Source organism: Dermacentor silvarum, chromosome 1 (genome assembly GCF_013339745.2).
Source record: "Dermacentor silvarum isolate Dsil-2018 chromosome 1, BIME_Dsil_1.4, whole genome shotgun sequence".
Classification (NCBI taxonomy): Eukaryota; Metazoa; Arthropoda; class Arachnida; order Ixodida; family Ixodidae; genus Dermacentor; species Dermacentor silvarum.
Window position 1 is genome coordinate 404,258,391 of NC_051154.1, and position 24,418 is coordinate 404,282,808.

The 24,418-nt window shown below is 42.7% G+C and overlaps 1 long non-coding RNA gene across 1 annotated transcript; it reads left to right on the top strand.

The window, feature by feature from the left end:
• The first annotated feature begins 2,281 nt into the window (after positions 1–2,281).
• On the top strand, positions 2,282–23,905 carry LOC125942521 (uncharacterized). Its single transcript, XR_007465179.1, has 4 exons — positions 2,282–2,418; positions 2,530–2,854; positions 4,083–4,275; positions 21,505–23,905. It is a non-coding gene; the product is annotated as an uncharacterized LOC125942521 (long non-coding RNA).
• Positions 23,906–24,418: the final 513 nt, after the last annotated feature.

Below are 24,418 nucleotides of genomic sequence, written 5' to 3' on the forward strand. Positions count from 1 at the left end.
GGGATGGGAATAGGGTGCAGGAACCATAGAGTTTATTCCGAGTGCCTCGATCAGCGACTAAGTGCTAGTCGCCATAAGGGAAGTAAAGAAGAACGCTCCCCTTACCGATCGTTAATGGTCGGTGCCACCAGTGGTGCGGTCGGTATATCGATACTGCCGGGAACACCGTGCACTCCTTAGATGATTTACCAATATATGTGATTGTGACAGACGTGGCGTGGCAGCAAATCTGGTTCATTTGCATGCGCCGCTTCAACTATAGTTCTCTGCATTTCCTTTAGTTTTTTTTTTCTTTAAAGGTGAAAGCCTTATGCCTCATGGTGAGGTCTCTGTTTCAAGGCTGTTTCAAAACTGCATCGTCGACACAAAATGATCCTCTTAGGATAAGAGGCGATAATGCGCACAAAAACCGTGATTAAGGGTGGGAGAATAATAAAGGAAGTGAACTGACTGAAGTGATAATGGGTATACAGAGAGGTGAATTAAGAGTGAATTAAAGGTGAATTAAAGGGGTTTAGTTGGGTGATAGGAGTCAAATAAAGGGAATGATGTGATATAGTGAGCTAAGATAATGAAGAATAAATGAGAGTGAATGAAGGTGAACCAATTAAGAGTGATGAAAACTGGACATTTGGAGTAATAGAGCAAATCAAGTGTGATGGAAGTAAACCCAAGATGATTGAGTGAATGAAGGTGAACCAAGCAATGATAGGGTGAATCAAGAGTGAATAAAGTGTGAATTAAGAGTCAATCAAGGGGTTATGGAGTGGGGGAGTGACTTGCAAAAAATGTGAGATTTGAGGGTCCAATTGAGTGAGAGTGACTCAGCAAAAAAGTGCTGAATCACGATTCGAGTTTGGTGAATCATAAAGGGGGGACTTGCAAGAAAACAGGATGACTTGCAAAAATGACTATAAATTGTGGTTTCAGAGTGATGATGACTCAGCAAAAGAAGTGGTCGTCTTATTATTGAGTTAGCAGCACTCCGGCTTTTGCCTTCAAGTCGTCTTAGTTTTAGTATAAGGGACCCCTAGTAAATTTTCCTTTCTTTATTGGTTCAGATGGGGCACAACATCGACTAAATGAAACGTACTACACGTTTAAAAAAGCACACATGGGAAGAATCACCAGACATGGCTCATCAATAACATGTCTAATTGAGCAACCATTTGGTGGCTGCATGTCCACTGTATTTGTTTGTTTAATTGTAAAGTATATTGTTTCTCACTGGTTAACCAAGCTAGAGTGTGCTAGTAATCATAAAGCCTTTCGTCATCTTGCATTTCATGACTTTCTTGACTTGCTCATCTGGCTCTTTCTGCCGACAAGCAGCCTAATTCCATCCCCGGCAAAAATACTCTACAAAGTGAAATACTGTCTCTCCATTCGACCCGCCGTGGTTGCTTAGTGGCTGTGGTGTTGGGCTGCTGAGCACGAGGTCGCGGGATCGAATCCCGGCCACGGCAGCCGCATTCCCCCACTACGGTGTGCCTCATAATCAGATCGTGGTTTTGGCACGTAAAACCCCATAATTTAATTTTAACTGTCTCTCCATTCAAACTTCATTTATAACCAGGTTCAATGTCCTCAACATTAAGCGACAATCTGAAAATAAGGATTTTTCTTTAAGAGGAAGGAAGCTTTAGGCAATTGGGCCCAACTCCGATGCATGCTGCCTATACAAATACATGTAAAATGCACAAACGCTTTTCTGAGGTAACCACTGGGATGATTTTAATGAAATTTGTTGCATTTGAGAGAGAAAGTTAAATTCTTGTGACTGTTGTAAGTGGAATGTTAGTTTAGGGCCCGAAATTTTTCAAAAGTAACTTTCAAAAATTGGTGGGTTTGAACAAAGATGGAAGCACGAGGTTTACAAATTTGTAGGTCTGCATTAAGAAAGGATATGGCACTTCTGTAAACTGCATCCGTTAGAGCATCCAAAGCGGACAAATTTGACACATCAATTTACATCTTACGTGAATTAGTTATATTGTTTACAAGTGTTTTGCAAAAGTCCAACTAACATGTTAGTGCTCTATTTGAGAGCCATGTATAATACATTAATTTTGTCCGCTTTAGATGCGCCAGCATATGCAATTTACAGAATTGTGATATCATTTTTCATTGCTGAGTTACGGAGTTTTAAACTTGACAGTGTGGCTTTCTGAAAATTAGCCGATTTTCTACAATTTTTATTTAAAAACTTGACGGCCTAAATTAAGCATTCGCTACCAACAGTGACTATACTTTAAGTTCTTCTTTTAAATGCCACAAACACCATCAAATTTGGAGCAGTGGTTGCCGAGAAAAACGATTTCTCCTTTCCCATGTATTCAGATGGGAACCCCCGTGCTAAAGCTGCCAATGCTCGTAAATCGGAGGGGCCAAAGAAACTGAAACAAAATATTGTTTGTGGTGAGTACTTTCTAAATATCATATGCTTTAAATTGTTATATATGAGAAACTAAACAGATATATGTTCGAACTTTGTTGAGTTTTGCAAAGTCCACATTCAAACTCTTCCAGATGGCGCCACAACAGCTCGCCAAACGCGCGCGGTGCGAATACGAAAGTTCGTCAACGGTGAGATACGAGCGCGGGAAACTGCTGCCTGTGGGCAAGCTGGCGCCCGCTTGACAGCTCAACGTTTTCCGTTTGTGCTTACGAGGCGGCGTTACTTGACAGAAGATAATAATACTTTGATGCTCTTCTCACGCCTACAAATGAGGGCGACGTGATAAACAGCACAGCACGCGAAAGGGTACGTGAACGCCAACGAACGGCGTGCCGCCAACAACTGCATGGGCTGTCATTTCAGTGTATTCTTCCCGCCTTTGGAAGAAGCATTTTGGTAAGCTTCTATTTTATTTCTTGTTTGCAAAGTTCATCGCAGGCAAAAATTTTTTTTGCTTTATTTTTAAAAGATCGCGTTCGAGTTCGCTATCGCGAGTGTCGCGCCGTGAGCAAGGGCATCTGCGATATCTAGAACGCATTACTGTGCTCAATGCGCATGCATGACGTACGACTTGATACTACTAATATGGAATAAGCAGAACTGTAACCTCTATATAGTACAAGAGGAAAAGGACGCGATGAGAATACGCCAGGTTAAAATAAATGAACAAGTCTCGTTTGTGCTCGTTCTTTCGTTTTAATTACTGGTTCACCAGCCAGGGCGTGCTCCATGCTCTCTTTTTCGCGTGCAAATGTCCCGGTTTGATGAGATACAGCACGATGAACAGCGCCAACGACAGAGAAAGAAACCCCGGCCCTCCCCCCGGTTCTAGAGCACATGCCAAAGAACATATTTCTGGTGGAACATATTTCTGGTGGTTCTTGAAATGTTTTATCTTTTTTGAGCGTGTCGGTATAAGGCCTTTACCCTAGTTTTTGTTTTGCAATTTGACTATATTCTCTCGATGTGTAATGCATTTGTATCCAACCACCGTGAATAGGAAATGAGGCTTTCTACTTCAGATCGTATCAATTTTCTCATAAGTGGTAGTGATTACATGTAATCAGAAATGCATATTAAGGCTTGAAATGCTTGTATTCAACCTTCATATCTTAGAAACAAATTTATATCAGTGTACAACTTGCAAAGTGCAGTGAGACTTTGTACGAAACTTTTTTTTAAAGAAACTGTAAAGGTATTTTCAACCTCCCTCTATGAACAGCATAATTGTGCATTGTGGAAACTGAACTTGTTTGCAGACACAAACTGACTGACTGACTGATTGAACAGATGTGCAGCCAATCTGAACGAAACCTTAGCAGAACAAAAAATTGGGTGGGGGGTGATATACACTGAACGTGATTCTAGCACAATATATGTGACACAAGACAAAGGTAACAGTAAGTGTGAGTGTGTTACCTTCGTCTTGTATCACGGCTATCGTGCTACACTACATCGTGTTCTACAATAAATCTGCTACAAGTGGAACAGCTAAACTTGTGCTTAATAGTGATGTTTTAAAGTGTTTAACTGGCATCAGAGAAACTTCAACATGTTAATCCGTCGGCCAAAGTGCCTGCATTTTTTACATATTGATTAGAACTCATCATTTTATTTGTTGCAGGACTAAAGCTACCTTGATATGTACAAAACATGGGAGACTACACACAGGATTATGAATGGCTACCTGAACGCTGCTTGAAGCAGCGAGCTCTACAGCACCACTCATGCCCCTTTCCATGGGTTGGCAAGAGGAGCAGTGGCACACAACTCTACAGGCACTTGTGCTTTTCATCATCTTTGGAGGAGATGCATTGGTATGCTCTACATATATTTGACTGTGGGTTCCAGCTGGATTTGTGGCATTGTCATTTGATATGCAGGCTGAGCAGTTACCTCTTGAGTGCACATGTTGGTAAAAGATACAAAAAGGAAGATGATTCCTCGAACACCGATGAACCTGTCCTCTACTTATTCCTTTTCATTTTCTTGTTATACCTTATTTTTGCTGACCACATAAAGCCCGCAGGCAATGAAGCCAAGGAAAACATAGATTAAATTAGTTGTGGTTGAAATTGAGATGTAGAAAATAATGAAAAAGGTAAATGAAAGTGGACGAAAAGATATCTTGTCGCTGGTGGGGTCTAAACCCACAACCTTCGTATTGTGTATTCGATACATAATTGTGCTACAGCGACGGTTATCAATCCGTCGCTAACTTGGGTATTTATGTGTACTAGATGTAGCCATGGGAGTGCTAGCCAGCGCCACTCGAAGCCATGGCGGGTGGATGTGGAACCCCCTTATTTGCCTTATGGTGCCATGTAACTCGTGGACTTTGGAGAGAAAGCACATGGTTAATACATCTTCATATGCTGCCTCATGGCATCAAGGCTGCCAGATTTGAGACCCTCGCTATGAATTAATGAAAAGGAAAACAGAAGGGCTCGATTTTTTTAAATCACTACCGTATAAAGCCAGCAGGAAATGAAGTTAATGAAAGCATAGGGCTAATCAGCTGTGGTTTCAATTGGAATGTAGAAAATAATGAAGAAAAGGGGAAATGAAAGTGGACGAAAAGATAGTTTGTTGCCGGTAGGGGGGGGGGGGTCCAAACCCACAATTGCACAAAGGAGGTTTTGCCAATGTATGATTTGTATGTTAGACAAACTTTTAACAAAAGGCAGCACGAAAAATAATCAGATGGGAGAGTACAAAGAACAAGCGCCAAGGGAACACTGTTTATTCACAGGCATGGGCCACTACATATGTAGAATGTACATGAAACGGAGTGCATACACGAGAACAAGGCTACTACTATGGTGCCTACACGTGGGCATCAAGCAAAAATTTTCTGGCTGTTTTAAGGTTATAACGAGCGCTGGCACAGTCACTTCTACTTGTTGATATTAAGAAAGCTTCTAAAATCAGTGTGCATTTGTGCTTCTACTTCTGCCAAGAACCTATTTCTCATCAAGTCAGGGATGACAAGTGCATGTGTTACAATGCTCACCTACATTAGTCTTTTCCTTCCTTTTTATATTCTGCAAATGTTATCTTGCCCTGTCATTAGTGAAGCGTCCAGTTTGGCTTGTGTAGAGCTTACCACAAGTGGTTATTTGGTACACCATGCCATGTCACAATTCATGAAGGGTGCTTCATGTCTTGTCACAAGTAGGTCTATTTTGCCCTTAAGTGGGGGAACAAAATATAGGCAGCTTCTTTGGAACCATCAGCATAACTGGGACCCCATACTTGTTGGCAACCTTCTTCAGTGAGTGCGACACTCGGTGTGCATGAGGCAGTATCTCTGGCTGCTTCAAACTGCGCATTGTTGGCTTTTGCTGCTTTTAAGTCCCTAAGTTTTTGCAGCAGAGATTCTGAGATCGGGATGATCCCAAAGTGAGGGAGCCAGCTGCTATGAGCCTGCCAATCTGAACACAAAAGCTAGTGCGCATCATGTGATTACACATTTTTAGAGCCTACTCGAGGCACATCAAGGGAATAACAGGTTTAACAACATTAATATAGGTTGATTCGTACAGTAGCCAACCTTTCTTTGCTCTTGCTTGGTAACACCAACAAACATGCTTCATGGTGAAGGTCAAATTATTATCTATGCAGCTTAATTATTGTCAGTGGCTTGATGAAGTTGAGTCTGACAAAGTCTTGTCTGGTCGGGAAGAGTCATGGCGAAAAACAAAAACTGACACCGACCAAGGTGAAGTTATTTAAAAGCTTGATTTTTCGGCTTTCGAACGGGAACCTTGTTTACAATGTTTTCACTATGTCAGTGGGTGCCGCAAGCATAAAAGCTAGTCCTTTTCCTCGCCCATTAAAAACAAAATTTAATCTACCATATTCTCATGCATCATATTAGGTTGTAAATGAATTAGAACATTTATGCATCTAAGAACCTTGAGAACCACAGCCTTGTCAAATATCTGATGTAATGTCACAAAGCACAGGAGCTTCTCAATACCCCTGCTCCAAAAGCTTAAAGTACAAATGCAACGAAATTTGACTGCCAAATTTGTAATAAATAAGTAGTACTACTGAAGCAATCTTGGCAAAGGTGCGGGGCTGGTAACTGTCTCATTTTCTTTTTGGCAGCCTTTTAATAGTGCCTTAGCAGACGAAGCATGCACTTGGTGGTTAGTGGCTGTGACGCGAGTTTACGTCGCCTCTGGGATTTTTATCGCACCGCAGGCAGCTGCAGGTGGCCCCTTATCTCATACGCCATGCCAAGGAGTCCTGCAATCTGAGTCATGCATCACTGCCGGTGTAATGGTGACATTTTTTTCATATTCAGTATCAAGAATGCTTACTTTTCCTAGCCTTTTGTCACTCATCCTCTCGTTTTTCAAATGTTAAAATGTTGCACGAAGGCTGTTCTGTATTCACACTATTCGAATATTTTTTTTTCACAGCCCCAAATTTTATTTTAGTTGGACTTTATAAGCACTTGAAAGCAGCGAAAGCCAACAGTGCACAGTTTAAAGCAGCTGGAGGTGCTGCTTCATGTGTACCAAGTGTCACACTCACTGCAGAAGGTTGCTGACAAGTATGGGATCCCAGTTGTGCTGCTAAGCCCGAGGGCACGGGATGTAAACCTGGCTGTGGTAGCCGCATTTCAATGTGGGTGAAATGCAAAAACACCCATGTACCAATTAAGGAACCCCAGGTGGCAACATTAATCTGGAGTCCCTCGTACTGCATGCCTCATAATCATATCGTGGTTTTGGCACGTAAAACCGCAGAACTTAGTTTAATTTAACAGTTGGTGCCCTTCGGTTTTCCAATTTTCTCATTTTCTTGCTTACAAAAGCTCTGTTCTCGCTACAAATGACGAATTCGTGATTACAGAAGCTGAACTTTCAATCTAGCTTACCTCAATATTTTTCTTTAGCGTACCTTTAACATGCATTTATAGCATTGAACCTGAATTATTTTGAATTTATCCGTGTTGGACTTGTGCTCAACAGCTGGATGGCATAGATGCTGAGCTACTAATGTGGGCTTCAAGTTGCTAGGTTGACATATAAAAGCTTGTCTTTTCGTTTAGAAGTAAGATCACCTGAACCTGGTTCTCTATTTTCAGGTAGACTACTAAGAAAGGCAGACATTACTTGCATGATAGATCTCAGTGATCAGTTAAATTTGTGTTGAGTTTTTGGCCCCCAAAAAAGTGAACAGAATTGTATATTGTAGTTGCAGGGCTTGAAGCTAGTAAGCAAATGCACTTAACCCTTTCCCTCCTGAACATGAGCTGGGCCCTTCGGAAGTAAAACCTGCAAACAGAAGTTCGGCTTCACCGCTCATATGTTTGGCTTCACTGCATGCTTCTTTTTTTGGTGCACGACAGATGACATCACACCGCAGCATGCTTTTGTACTGGCAGCCAGCTTTCCAAAATGATGTCGTCATGTAGAGGCTCTGATTTAGAACTCCCGGCCTCAACCTCAAAAAAAAAATGCAAATCCTTAGCTGTGATGTCATGTCTTAAAAATTAAAATTAAATTCTGGGGGGTTTTACGTGCCAAAAGCATGATTCAATAATGAGGCACGCCATAGTGAGAGACTGGATTTATTTTGACTACCTGGGGTTCTGTAACATGCACACAGTGCCTGGTACATGGGCGTTCTTGCATCTCACCCTCGTTGAAATGCGGCGGCGGGCCACATCAGGGATTCAATCTCGTGCTCTCCGGCTTAGCAGCACAATGCCATACCCACTACCATGGCAGGTATGTCACAGCATGTCACTCGCCACTTCTCCAAGTGCATTTCGCTAACTGCTAAATTTCAAAAGCCAACAAGGAGATACCTTGTGTGCTTAAAACATTTCTCAGGTGATCGAAAGATAACCACTTGAAAGGAAATCAAGGCATGGTGCGACGATTGCGCCGTGGCACTGTGCAGTGTTTCTTGCTTAGAAGTCTTTGCAGCCATCGAAGCCAAGTTACACGGGCATTCATCAAAGTGATAGTATTGCTGTTGTAGAGCAAAGAACACGTATTTTCAGCTAACCTTACAATTTCGGAGCTGCGCAGCAATGTCTTTATTAGCACTGCGGTTAAGGAAACTATCAGTTCATTTTTCTTGTAATATTTTTTTCAAACCTTCTTCCAAAATGAATATTTTAAGCAGCATATTTTATGCTCTTTATTTTGGTTTATGTTTCTTCGAATGACTAAAAACATTTGGTATATACTTGGGTCCTTTTTCCAGAGTGTGTTTGGTATTAGAAGGGTAAACAGATAGCGAGCCAAGCTGGTGTTGAAATGATCATCAGCCTATATTTATGTCCACTGCCGGACGAAGGCCTCTCCCTGTGATCTCCAATTACCCTTGTCTGCGCTAGCTGATTCCAACTTGCGCTTGCAAATTTCCTAACTTCATCACGCCACCTAGTTTTCTGCCGTCCTCGACTGCGCTTCCCTTCTCTTGGTATCCATTCTGTAACTCTAATGGTCCACCGGTTATCCATCCTACGCATTACATGGCTGGCCCAGCTCCATTGTTTCCTCTTAATGTCAACTAGAATATTGGCTATCCCCATTTGCTCTCTGATCCACACCGCTCTCTTCATGTCTCTTAACGTTAGGCCTAACATTTTTCCTTTCATCGCTATTTGTGCGGTCCTTAACTTGTTCTCGAGATTCTTTGTTAACCTCCAAGTTTCTGCCACATATTTTATCACCGGTAGAATGCAATGATTGTACACTTTTCGTTTCATTGACAGTGGTAAGATCCCAATCAGGATTTCGTAATGTCTGCTGTATGCACTCCAACCCAATTTTATTCTGTAAATTTCTTTCTTATGATCAGGGCCCCCTGTGAGTAACTGACCTAGATAAGCATACTCCTCTACAGACTGTAAACATGCATTACCATTAATGGTAGTTTTCAACTAGTGCTTTCCAGAAATGCATGAGAAAGGCTCTTGAAACATTTTTAACTGAACCAGTGATGTAAATTGTGGCATATTTTGGGGACAGATATCTTGACAGCAGAATAGGAAGAAAAACGGAATGCTGACCAAAATGGTGTTTAAAAATTCTTAAACGTTTCGGCTTCCACACGGAAGCTTTGTTCACTGAGTTGAGAGGCAAAGAACCTTCAGCTTAAATCCCCATCCATAATCGCTTCAGGCATCTTGCCTATCTTGGCAGGAGATTGCTGTCGTTTCGATTAAGTGTGTGTGCTGTGGTTCGGATAGTCAGTGATTCCAGATACTGTCGCTTCGTCCAGTTCTTTTCTTGGGCGATGACTGAAGCTTGGCTCCAGTTGAAATCGTGTTGCTTGGTTTCTGAGTGTTCAGCGAGTGCACTGGAAGGGACTTTTTTGCTTTTTCACATCGCTCATGTGCTCCTTCAGGCACCGCTCAAAAGTGCTACTTTCACCAACGTAGACATAATTGCAGTCGACTCACGGTATCTTATTTACAACGCCAGGGAACTTTCTTTTCTTAGTTGGTCCTTGACGTTGACATCCTCGTGACGTAACTTGCGGCAGGGAACATGGGCAGCTGGCACATTATATTTACGCAGGACATGTGCCACAGCTTCGCTGATGTTGGGAACATATGGAATGGCGGTGTGATATTGGCCGGGGGCATCATGTGATTCCGTAGGACGCGAGGCTCTTTTTTCCGAAAAAGCGATAAAATGTTTCGGGTAGCTGCATGCACCGAGCTCGCGTTGAATGCAGGTTAAATCGGAGCCCGAGTGTTCTGGCTTACTACAAATTCTTTAGGATCTTTGTATTAACGATAATGCTGTGGACCACTTGTGGCACACAGTGTTTACAGAAGTGAAATGAAGATACCGCCCTGTGTGCGTGTCCTTCTTATGAACTTCCTGGGAGATAACCACTATCTATTCTGTTCTACCAATATGTCTAGAAAAGGTAGCCGTCCAGAGTCCTCCTCTTCACAGTGAAATTTATAGCACCCTCAGTGCTATTTAGGCGATCCGTGAAGGCAGCCAGGGTTTCTTTTTTTTAGGATGCAAAAGCAATCGTCAATGTAGCAGAAGAAAACTTTCAGGGAGGATGAAAAGAAGCCAAGGCCCGACTTTCCACGGAAACCATAGCCAAATTTGCAGCGGTTACAGAAATTGATGCGCCCATAGGGGTTCCGTGCACTTGCTTTTAAGTGACACTGCGGAAATTGAAGTATTTTTCAAGCAAAATTCGAGTAATCATGCGAGACCCTGTACTTCAGTTGCCATACGTTCACATAGCTTCGCATCAGCCAGAAGGGCAGCTTTGCATGTGTCCACCGCAAGGGCCGCAGGAACACAAGTGAAAAGGAAAACCACGTCAAAAGACACCATGACTTCATTACCATTCACTGTGAGGGGGTGTACCTTGCTAATAAAATCCTTCGAGTTGCGAATAAACGTGGGGCCACTCCCAACAAGTTGAGCACACACATGGTAAAGGTAACTGGACAGTTTGCAGAGAGGGGAACGTGTGAAATCCACAATGGGCAGCATTGTGGATTTTCAGGAGAAAACATAGTGCCGGAGCTGATCGTTGTGGCGAAGCAGCAAATAATAAATGTGTTCTTGCGGCATGTCGGCTAGAAGCTTTTCCAAACACAGTTCCACCTTAAGTGTGGGGTCATGATTAAGAACAGTGTAGGTGCGTTTATCTTGAACAAGGTCCAACATTTTACTGATGTAGTCATTGGTGTTTATAATAACAGTGGCACTACCCTTGTCGGCTGGCAGTATCACTATGTTGCGATTCCTGTGGAGACTTAATGGCGTTTCGCTGCTCAGGCAAAAAGGGTGGCTTACACGGTAGTTTGGTGAGAACGCTGATCACACGAGTACAGGCATCTTCACGCTCGGAGTGATCGACGAGACCAATGGCATGCTCCACGGCACAAACAACTTTTATTTTTGGGTCAGGTGCAGAACTCGTGTTGAAGTTCAGTCCAACTTCAAGAACACTTAGCTCCAGCTGGCTAGGTGTGTATGAAGACAAGTTGCACACTGCTGATTTGACCCGATTCGACATGGTGCTCCTGTGGCATGGCATGAGACGTACCAGTTTGTTTCGGTGTGTAGTTTGAAAGCGGCAGGACTGAAGATGAGCTTTGAAGTTGGCGTGTAGCTGGATGCTGGCGAAAATACCAGGGCACTGGTGCTCAAGGCAACGGCGAGCAAAGGACAAATGATTCTAGAAGTCTCTGATGGGTGCTTTGCAGTCCGAGATCCTTACTTGAAGTAATAAGCGCTCAGCTTTCGAGACAACTTTGTGTCTGAAAGCCGTGTCGACGGGTCTGAGCAGGTGTAGTGACTTTGGGATCAGGCCTTGGGTTTTGCATGTTAGGTTGAAGTTCAGGTGAGCCTTGAACTTAATGTGCAAAACCCAAGGCCTGATCCCAAAGTCACTACGCCTGCTTAGACCCGTTGACACAGTTTTCGGACACAAAGTTCTCTCGAAAGCTGCGAGCTTATTACTTCAAGTAAGGATCTTGGACTGCAAAGCAACCATCAGAGACTTCCAGAATCATCTGTTCTTTGCTCGCCGTCGCCTTGAGCACCAGTGCCCTGATGTTTTCGCCAGCATTCAGCTACATGCCAACTTCAAGGCTTATCTTCAGTCCTGTCACTGTGAAACGACGTACCGAAACAAACTGGCACATCTCATGCCGCGCCACAGGATCACCATGTCGAATCGGGTCAAGTCAGCGGTGTGTAACTTGTTTCACACGCACCTAGCCAGCTCGAGCTAGGCGTTCTCGAACTTGGACTGAACTTCAACACGAGTTCTGCACCTGACCCAAAAATATGCTATTTGTGCCGTGGAGCATGCCATTGGTCTCATCGATCACTCTGAGCACCTACACCGTCCTCAATCATGAGCCCACACTTAAGGTGGAACGGTATTTGGAAAAGCTTCTAGCCGACATGCCGCAAGAACACAAGTCATTTATTATTCGCTGCTTTGCCACAATGGCTCAGCTCCGGCACTATGTTTTCTCCCAAAAATCCACAAGTCCGATGCTGCCCATTGTGCATTTCATGCGTTCCCCCCTCTGCAAACTGTTCGGTTACCTTCACCGTGCATGTGCTCCACTTGTGAGTGGCCCCACATTTATTCGCAACTCACAGGACTTCAGTGACAAGGTACGGGGCACCTCACGGTGGATGATGAAGTCATGGTGTCTTTTGATGTGGTTTCTCTCAAAGTTCACAGGAAGAACCCGCACACAGGGCGGTATCTTCATTTCACTTCTGTAAACCCTGTGTGCCAGAAGTGGTCCGTGGCATTCTCATTAATACAAAGAGCCCAAAGGATTTGTTGTAAGCCGGAAGACTAGGACTCCGATTTGACCTGCATTCGACGCGAGCTCGGCGCGTGTAGCTACACGAAAAGTTTTATCGCTTCCTCAGATAAAGAACCTCGCATCCTACGGAACCACGGGATGCCCCTTGCAACGTCGCACCGCCATTCGTATGTTCTTAGCATCAGCGAAGCTTTGGCACGTGTCCTGTGTAAATATAGTGTGCAAGTCGCCCATTTTCATAGCGGCAAGTTACGTCACGAGCTTGTCAACATCAAGGACAAACTAAGAAATGTTCCCTGGCGTTGTATATAAGAGCACCGAGTGCAATTATGTCTGCATTGGTGAAAGTGGCAGTTTCAAGCGGCGCCTGAAGGAGCACATGAGCGATGTAAAAACAAAAAAAGTCGCTTCCATTGCACTCGCTGAACACGGAAAAATCAAGCAACACGATTTCAACTGGGGCCAAGCTGCAGTCATTGCCCAAGAAAAGAACCGGGTGAAGCGACAGTAACTGGAATCTCTGACCATCCAAACCACAGCACGCACGCTTAATCGAAACGACGGCAATCACCCCCCAACATATGCAAGATGTCTGAACGATTATTGATGCAGATTTAAGCGGAAGGCTTTTTGCTTCTCAGCTCGGTGAACAAGGCTTTCGTGTGGAAGCTGAAACGTTAAGAATTTTTAGACAACAACATTTTGGTCGGCGTTCTGTTTTTCCCCCTATTATGCCGTTACTTCCCAACCAGATGAGATTTCGTTGAACTCTTGATTTCAGATATCTTGACACTTGAGCTAATTTTAAATTCTGCTTAGCAGATGTCTTAGACTTCACTTCTGCCCAGCTGCAATTCCACAATTGCTAGAAATGCCCTAATGTAAATAATTAGAATGTTATTGTTTGGAAGTTTGGGAAATATATTTGAAACAGTGAATTTGTCATATTTGACAAGCAATGTCTTCTTCCAGTAACCCACCTGAACAAGTAGAATTGCCCTATATGCCACAAACATATAAGGTGCAACAAACTTTTATGTTCATGTTACAGCTCAAGTTGCATTACCGGCATTGTTTGTGTTTATTGACCCTTTTCGCGGCGCTCCCGTCGGCGCTGCCATGTTTAATCACGTGGTGACGCGTCCATTGCTTGCCTCAGCCGCCTCCGTTGCCTCCGCGTTTACAATGCAAGCGCGTGACGCCGGCGCGGCGCAGCAAACCTCTGTTTCGACGCGTATTGTAGACGGTGACTGCGTGCACGACACGATGCTTTGGCCACAGCTTTAGAGGACATGTAAGTGCCTTCAGAGCTCATTACGCCTTGTCCAAACGGCGTGAGCAGCGTATACGGTACTTGTACTAAAAACGGGGCTAGAAATGTATTCCAAGCTGTCCAAACGTTCCGCTTATGAATAAAATCGCGATCAGTGTGCTCTGCTTTCTTTATTTGGCAAACATTTTCAACCAGCGGCTTGTCATATTTCTGACTCGGTGCGGCCACTATCTGCTTGTTTATTTTCAGCGTAATCACTCGCTCGTGTGCTGTGCTGCGATAAATTTGTTCTTGCTGCGCACAAAGCTTAGAATTTAAATGTTCTGTACTTTGCGGTAGCTCACAGAAAAGACGTATTATCGCTAGTCCCTCGCTTACTCTGTGGACCGTCACAAAACATTCAGCTTCCAACATTCGTGCCTTGTCGGTGCAGTTGCCGTCACTCATGCTTCGGCACATTTATTCAATTGTCCGCTTATTCACTCACACGTTGGCGATAGGGTGGGCGTAAGTTTTCGTGCGAGTAAGGGTGGATATGTGTAGATAACGTGCGGGAAACTTACTATGCCAGTAAGTGGCACTACTTCATTTTGTAAGGAGCGGTACTCACTCCCAAGTGCCGACGTTCCGGAGTTGAAGTCCTTTCTTTCGAGGTTAGCTATACAGCGCAGGCGAATGAATTATATTTTTTTATCCTTGAAGAAAGCCGTGCATCGCGAAGGGCGGCAACACAGGCAGTGCTTATGTAGCAGTGGCGACACAGGTTGATTGCATTCCAAATATGCGAATCACTATTTTTGCAGCGAACTACCGCAAACGTCTTCCCTTTATCGTTACACATTTTGCAGTATGAAATGGGCACAGTGCATTACCGCCCACCCAGTTGCATTTACAACAGCTGATCGCACAGTAGCAGGGTAGAAGCAGTAATTGTTTCGTATTCGTGCGCATTCGCTGAGGCAACGTATGGCGCGCGGCCGAAAGCGCCATCTCGTTCCTGTAGAGCAAACTGCTCCGCGAAAAGGGTCAATAAAATTACAATGGATAACATATAGCACAGCTTCTGCTTAAGCTTCTTGGTCAGACACACTGGTAGACATAATGGCACGAAGGAATCAGCACAAAGAAACACATCGACTGCACTGGCATTAAGTACCAACTGATTTTATTCGTGAAGGCAGACGAGCATTTAAAAGCACAACCGCTCTTTTTGTGCCAGTAACGAGTCTCACTTGTCCAGGGATTTTTCGCCTACTGAGTGCCATGGACAAGTGGCAATGTTTACATCATTTTGGTGTGAATACTGTGTTAATAAGAGGCACCAATTTTGCAGTAAACAGATGTTTTGAGGTCACAGTGGCAGGAAACGAAGCAGAAGTCTGGCTTGTTTAAAAGTAGCAGTGCAAAGTGAGGTGGCTGCAGTGACAAAGGTCGCCTGTTCAATGCCGGAATTCATGTTTTTGGATCTGAAGTAAAGAATTGGAGCTGGAAAGCTCTAATGTGTCATGGTTGGAGCATCAACATTGTACTAACAATTGCAAAGAAAATTTGAGCCCCTGGCGACCTGTTTAAAAAAACGTTTTTGCTTACACCTTTGCGATTGTCTTTCCATGCAGCACTAGAAATAACACATTTCATGGGGGATATCAAAAGCATGGTTGACTTCTGTTCCAAAAAAACATGTCATTTCTTTTTAGAGCACTTACCTGCAATTCATCACTCATATTGTGACAGGTGCATATTTTGTATCCTTACTGTTCTGAGCTCAATTTTATTTTCAGAAAACCACTCAAATTTCCCAAATTTTTTAAGAGTAATTCATTGTGAAGAGCTTTCATTACTGCAATATCAGCTGTTCATTTATTATTTTGTGCTGTCCTTTACTAGCTATCAACAATTTTTTCGTGTTTTTAAGTTGCGAATAGGCAAGAACAATGAAACAGTTTATATTGGTAATAAATGTAACAATACGGTGCATGATATTGCTACGGACCAGTAGTTACGATAACGAAGAGGCCAGTGGTGTGAAGACGACAACGATTGGAGGCTAGCACGGGCTGTTACCTTTTGGTCAAGTGCAGATTATTCACATGTGAATATACTTGTATGTATCTTGTCGTCTGTGTCTTCCCACATAACATAGTAAGTCGAGATGGACATTCCCTGTCTTTGTCATGGAAGCTCCGCAGTGGTTGGTACGTCGAGCCTTCCATCGTGGCTCTCTGAGACGACAGCTCGACTCAACTGGTTCTGACAACAGCTGCCACTTCGATGACCTACATCGCACTCCACTCCCCGTGACTCTGGCATATTCTCGGGAAAAGATGGGAAAGACGCGGAGGACTGGATCAGACTGCACGAACGAGGCACCAATAATCGGTGGGACCCTACTGTCATGCTTGCCAACGTAGTATTTTACCTTGTTGGCACACCTCGAGTATGGTTACAGACACACAAAGATGAGCTCACCAGTTGAGATATGCTTAAACAAAAATTTTGAGACTTGTTCGGCAACCCTCACAGTTACCAACTTGCCACGAAGAAGGCGTTATCCAGCCATGTGCTGACGTCAAGAAAGCCGTATGTCACATGCATTCAACAAGTCCTGGCTCTGTGCTGCAAAGTTGACGCACATGACTGAACCAGACATGGCTTCCCACATTCTCAAACTTAGCGTCGATGACACCTTCAACTTTTTCGTCTTCAACAACGGGGCGACGGTGGATGCAGCCATCAAAGAGTGCCGCTGGCTGAAACCCGCAAAAAGCCACCATGTCAACCAACAGTTTGCCCGTCTATCAAGCGCCCCGGCAACATCTTCCTGTCCCGACGCTTCCTGTCCCAACAACACTAGCGACGTTTCCCGGAACCTCCGGCGAGAAATTGAAGCTGCCTATCCAGCTGCCTTCGAATCCAGCTTTGCCAACAAACCTGCAGTCACGGTTTCCCTGATTCAGGCAGTTGTATGCCAAGAGAATAACTTGAGTTTAGCCTAATTTTTATTTACTGCATGTTACCGCCAGTGTCATCGTTTCGTGTTTCTCCTTCTGTCTTTGTTCTTGATTAGCGGTCAACATGTCATGCTTTATGCCAAGAGTTCGCCAACATGGGTCTTCACTCTGCCTGCTCGGCCCATCGCTCTGATGCCCGCTAGAATTCTTCGATCCCGCCCTGTCCCACATCTTGTTACCCAGCACCTACACCAAACATGCTATGTGGGAAGACGCAGATCAGAAGCTATATACAAGTATATTTACAAATGAATATGCCGCACTTGACCAAAAGGGAACAGCCCACGCTAGCCTCCAATCGTCATCCTCACACCACTGGCTTCTTCATCATCATAAATACTGCTCCGTAGGAATACCGTGCTTCATGTAAACTTTCTGTGTCCTTGCCTATTTGCAACTTAAAAACATGAAAGCATAGTTGACAGCTAGTAAAATAATACAGAAAATAATAAATGAACAGCAGATATTGCAGTAATAAAAGCTTCACAATGAATCACTCATAAAAATTTGGGAAATTTCAGTGGTTTTCTGAAAGTAAAATTGAGGACGGAAAGGGTTAATATTATATGGGGCACAAAAATCAGTAGCGAAACAAAATATGCACCTGTCAGAATGTGAGTGATGAATTGCGGGTAAACGTTATAAAAAAATTGACCTGATTTTATCACAGAGAAACAGTGATTGTTTGCTGACACATGTGAATCCCTGTTTTCTAGTGTAAAAAAACCTCAATCATTTCCCTCTCAGCTTTATTATGGCTTTTTGCAACTAACCTTGTGTGCAGGAACATAGGGATGCACCATGAGCTCTTGACATGTGCAGCCATGCGGCTACCGTAGTCATTCTTCATGCAAGTTCTGAGTTCAAATACTTCCTCATTGAAGCATTGATAGTGATTATGTGTATGCATACTTGTTTCCATCCAGGAGCAAAATCAGTTGGTACCATATTTACACGATTGTAAGGTGGCCTATTTCTTTAAATTTGAAAATCTGAAGTGGGGGATCGAAACGAAAGCATGGCATCGCCAATAAGGAGAGAAACGAGTTATCACGGGCGCTACAATATAAATACAATTTTATGTTTTGTCTACAGGTCTACCTGTGGCATTCGGATATTCTGCGCGTTTGTTCGGAAGGTTTTTTTCAACATTTTAAAAAGGTTTACAACGCACACAGCACTAATGGTTTTGCTGATAGGTGATGGAAGGGCCGCTGTTCCAATGGCGGCGGCACCGACTCGGAATGCCGGTGCTTCCGGGGGAGTATCGATAGTTAATGGAAAAGCAGACGCCGCTCACGTGTTTCTCTTTATAGCTCTATGTTTTACTTGACTGCCGGCCATGTGTTACTTATAAATTTTTGTTATGGAATGTACCCATGGGTATGCCTTTTTTGCCTAACACATGTGATTTGGGGGGTCGACTTACAATCATGTAAATACGGTAGTTGGGGCCTGCCCTGTTGATATGTGTTTCAATGTCCTTGTTTTTCATGCCATCATACCCTGCATACAATTTCTGAAAGCTGGGAGAGTTGGTTACCTGCATTAGGAAACATGGTTACTACACTATCAGATGAAATACATATGAAATGCACAGAACAGGCCCTGCACTTCAACTAGTTTTACAACACAAGTGATTACATAAATGCATGAAAGGCTCACATTTTGTAAGTTGTCCCGACCTTGCTAACGCCCTAACCTACGCCGAAGGCTCCCTCAGCCTGTCATTGAGGCACCTTTGAGTGCTTTTAATGCCTTCTTCTGCAGCAAGTGTTACATTGCGCTGACCTGGAGTTGCGTTAATGACAGGCTGCAGGAGCATCGAGCAAGATTTAGGCGTTAACAGCATGTGGATTTCACAAAACATTGTAAAAGATGCCAAAGCATGCAAAAATCTGACTACACATGTACTTCAAAAATGCCAAGGCAGAAAAGTGCAAATTGATGTACTAGACCGTACAAGAAAGCAATAAATGCATTAACACACCTTCTGCAAGGGTCTGGAATAGAGAAATTACTTGATGTATGATATGCGTGCATCATGGATGACATGGTTTGTATGTCATGCATTGTGAGATTTTATTGTGAATGTGAGGTTTTAATGTGCGTAATCACTGTGTAGTGAGGTCAGTTGATTTCTAGCAACCATTCTGTGCATTTGGTGTTTTGTCATTCTTAGTACTGTAATCATGTTTGATAAGATTTTACACACATTGCTAAAATAAGGCTTCGGGGGCAGTTTGGTCTTCTTTTCATCCGCATTCTTGTTTTTGTAATTTCCCTTACCACATAAGCATTTTTCTGGAGCACTTGTGGCATTTCACTCTGCTCTTGCATTTACTTGCCAGATGTCTGTCTTTGAAGAGCCCAAACCACTTATAGCATACAAATTTGTTACAAGCTGAAGGCTAAGGGTGACTTGGTAAACATGCTGCCAAAAATATTTTTTTTTCAGTTGAAGCACTTCTGTAACTGTTAGGTTTTGCAGCTATTAAGTGAAGCAGAATTCTTGCATCCGTGTAATCTACATGGCACTTTTTCATTGTCCCATATTTTATCTAACGGCCTGCTATGTGAGCATGGCAATTCACATAGCGACATCTTTCACGGGTCTCTGAACCTTCTTAAGCAAATCGTAATATTGCATATTATCTTCTTTCCTAACATTAATGGGTTCCAAATAGCTCCTACAATGCTTTAGTCTTCACATTTTCAGTAGCGAGAGCTGAAATTTTCAGTGGGAGGACAGAACTAGCAGTTCACCTGATTTACCACTTTTACAGGCAACAAGTTAACCATAATATAAGTGCCATACCGATTGCTTAAAAGCTCTTAAGCAATTCTGCACATCTGAAAGTTTATTGAAAGTTTACTGAATTGAAGCAAGCTATGAATGCTGTGTTAATGAGATGGTCGAATGCTTGTGATGGTTTTTTAGGCCAATGTGAAGAAAGCCCCAGTACCCATGTGTTGCTTTACGATGTTGATCTGTATTGATTATTGTTAGTTGGTGAACTGTATGTGCACTGCGAAGATATGCACATTCTGGGGCCCTTGCATAATCCGGTCACATATAAAACATATTACATTTATTATCAAGAGTGCATACATTTTATTAGTTTTTGAATGTATTGTCTTGATTTCGTTCTATTTTCAGCGTTGCTAGGCATCCTATCACATAATTACAGAGCTTCCGCAGATGTAAACAGTTAATTAGAAAATTCAGAACCTTTTAATCACTGGAGCTATAGATTCCTTTAATCATAAGTTCTTTTCCTCGCTACAAAATAGGGGTTCCTAAATCTGATTATTGGTTCCTATAAGCCACTCTAGCTGGATGAAAACACTCCAGAAATTGTTCCAAGGTCCATAGTTTATTTTTCAGTCAAATCAGAATCGAAGAAACACCCTTTGCAGATGACAAATATTACGGTCCATATCAGTTAATAAAATGTTCTGCAAATTTTTGTGGTTATTAAAAAACTTGTTTGTAGCTTTTAGTGTGCCAAGATGTCTTTAGGGGTGTGCGAATATCTGAAACTTTCGGAATAACGAATCGAATACTGTCCTATTCGCTTCGGTTGTCGAATCGAATAGTCACTATTCATAAATTCGAATATTTTATTACTTTTCGAATATTTCAAAATGTGAACTGCGGCCAATTGAACATAAAATTGGAGTAAATGTACGCTAAATTTTCATGCCCATGGGCATAGTATAGACAAAACCTGAGAATACGCACAAATCAGGTTACATCACTTAGGTAGCCATACTTTACAGGCTATACAACGATCATTCGCACTCTGAAGAGTCATGTGCATGTGAAGAAACTACTTGTTTGCTTCTACTGCTGTTTTATGCTTTTAAGAAGCAACACTTCATTATGTACTATACTGATGACTGAAACTTAATAACTTTAAGAATAGTAGTATGCGAACATCGTTTTGTATTAATTGTGATAACGGCTGTTCATTATTCGAAAAGTATTCAATTTGGTCTCAAAAATCACTATTCGCACACCCCTAATGTTTTACCTTAGACCATAAGATAATAATGATGCTCACATGATGTGAAATTTTCACAATATTCTGTGTGCAGTCTGCAACTGTAGTGATTGCCTGTCGTTTTTCTTAACTTGAGATGGCCAAAATACACTTGGTGTTGTGGCATTGGTTAGCCAAGCACTGTCAAATCATTTATGAGGCATACTTATCAGTCAGCGTGAGAACACCTTGGCACACAGGACGAGCGCTGACAGTTTTTGTTAGCGCTCGTCCTGTGTCACTCTACCTCTAGCTGTGTTCTCAGTTGTTCTCGGGCTGACCAATAAGTGCATCCTTTCCAACTCGCCCATCTTTCTACTTTATTGCAATTTGTGATGCTATGTTTAAATATTCATATGGTATCAGTTTGCAAGTACAGTAGTACATAATCCATTTTTTTTGTTTTTCAGGGTGCTCCATACCATGCACTGCCATTTCAATACACCAAGGCTTTTCGTGTGGATTCCTTCCCTTTTCAAGGCCACCACTGCTTGCACAGCATCATCAGCCTACCTTCCTTGATATTCATGTTCCATATGGCAGAAGAAAATACAAAATGCCTACTCTGAAATACATGCGTGGCTCCATGCAGCACTCGCTGCCGTCAGGGTGCTAGGACTTTGTGCAAAGAAAATGTTCGTAATGATGCTATATGTGTACAGCCTTGGTGGTTAAGTGTTGCCCGCTTCGCCTATAAGAGAATTTCACACTTATGGGCACTGTTAAAGGTTCGTGTGTTAAATGTTTGACATCCTATAGAAATTTTCATGTTTCAGTATAACAGCAAAATTATAGTTCAATTGCTGCTTTTTGTGATATGCAATATACAGCTGAAGGTGATTAGCAGTGGTGAAACAGGTGTTGTATGAGGTGGTAAATTGTTTTCAACAGGGGAGTTGTCTTTGCTAGGGCAACAACTGTTTTCCTTGGCAGCATTTATATAGTTCACTTATCCCCACTCCATAGACATCTAGGAGAATAAGCAGGGTTGCATAGAGTAGGGTGAGGTAAGTTGGAATGCTCAACATGAGGGTTTAGTTGGGAAGGTAAGGTGTGTGGAATAGGGGAGTTTCCTCAGACCACTCAGATTGCTGACATTGGTCTTGGTCTTTGTGCCGGTGTTGGTTATATAACACAAGGCGCGTTTTGAGGTAAGATATCTTGAAAAAAAACTCCTTATATTCGTGTAAATTCGGTATGTGCCCCTGGGGCTGCAATAGGTTAGCACCACTGAGGCCACTGGTTATGTGCCCCTGGGGCCACTGCATGGGCATATGCAGGTCGTCAATGAACCTCTTTGACACCAACTTGTGTATGTGCCACTCTTTAATGAACCTGTTTGATGCCAACTAGGGTCAGGTGGCATCGCAACAAGCACCTATGTAGTGATATCTACATATGCATCGTTGTCAGCTGGAGTTGTCTACTAGACCCCTTGTTGGATTGTTAACCTCAACCTGAGACATCACCTGCTTGACTACTGTTACATTGTGACCATCTTGCTGTGAACTTTTGTCATGTTCACTAGTTGGGTAGTTTGTATTTCAAGTATTGCACATTGCTAAGGAAATTGATTCAGAGTGGGGTGTGCGACCTTGGCTTCTTTTTTCTTTGCAGCAGCATATTACATGCGAGCATAGCATGTGAGAGTAAGTTGTATGTAGATATCAATTCGAAATAGCATAGGTATTCAAAAGTACTTTCACTGTTTATTTTCCTTCGGGTCATTGCTGCTGTCAGGCCTACATTGCATCATTCATTGTAGCATGCTCGTTTACTGGCAAAAAGAAGTGTGACCTGTTCAAACAGATACAAGAATCGCCGAATAGCTCATGGTGTTGTCTTGAGCTACTCCCTTTTGGTCTTGGCTGCACTTGTGGATTTATAAGTGTACTGAATGAAGCTTGTCAAATGCTTGAATTCCCTGTCATACTTGTTTGCTTGTTTATATCCAATTTATTGAATCAATTCACTTCACTATGCCAACAATTGCTGATTGTATTTAATGCTGGCACATTTGGTTGTGGAATTCCAATAAATTTCCAGACACTTTATTGCTTTGTCATACATCTCGGAGCTCCTCAAAGGGCCCATTCTACTAAACACACATACAAAAAAAAACTCCCTTCAGCCTCATAAAATTCCCAAAAGGAGCCTAATAAACTCCCAGAGCTTCCTGTAAAAGCTCTGAAAAGGAGCTAAAAAGTACTCCCAAAACATTTGTTTAAAACTCCCTAACTAAAACAAAGCTCCTTAAAAGTGTGAAGAGGAACTCCCAGACATTCTCCTATATATTCCCATAAAAAGCAAAAAATTAATTCCCAAAGCTATCCATAAAAGCTCCCTTAAGCAAAGCTCCCAAAATATGGAAGCAATTGCTCCCATATTTACACCTAAGCACTCCCATAAAAAGTAAAAATAATTTCCCAAAGGCATCCTTAAAAAGTCCCTCAAGAAGCCACGCCGCTCGGAAAATATGTTTGTAATAGCTCCCATCGCTTCTCCTATAAATTCCCAAAAGAAGCAAAATAAAATACCCAAGCCAACCTATAAAGGCACCCAGGGTACCTCATAAAACCTCCCACAGTCCCGGTGTTCAAAGCAGTAATAAAAAACTCCTAACTTTCCTCATAAAGACGCCAGCAGCGACATCCTTTAAAGGAACTATACAAAACTCCCACGGTACCCCCAAAAAATTCCAACAACAAGGGTGTGAATAAAAACTCCATTCTGATGGAGTTTCTTGTGCTCCCATTAGGGTGTGAGTTATGCAACGAGCCTAAAACTCCCTAAAAGGGTAAAACCTGTTAATAGTGTGGATACTCTTTCTTCCAACGAAGCCACAGGTCTTTAAAAAGCTTGTTCCGATATCGCAGTCTTTAATGACGTCTTCTTGGATTGCCTGCGAAATTCCGCCCTGGTATTCGACGCCGCCGTACTCCAGTTCAGCGAACAAAGTTTTCCTACTGAATGGGCTCAACAGATTGGAACAAGTTCTGTTGCGTCCCTGTACGTATAGGTCAGTGGTCTAGAATTAATTACGGCCTCCACTTCCACCACTAATATTTTTAAGCTCTTCACTATCGAGAGTGTGTTTTCCAAGTCTTTTGCGTTGTGCTGACTTCATTGACCGCATCAATCTTTCCCACCATGGTGCAGTCGGTAGAATGAACTCCCATTCAATGCGATGAGAAGCAAGGAAAGTGGCAAAAGGTGAGCCATTCACAACGCTCCAGAAACCTTGCTTCAATGATGCTTGAACAGATGCTTCAATGATGAAACACAAGCACCGCATCAAGACTTTGACAGGTGAAGACTAAGCGA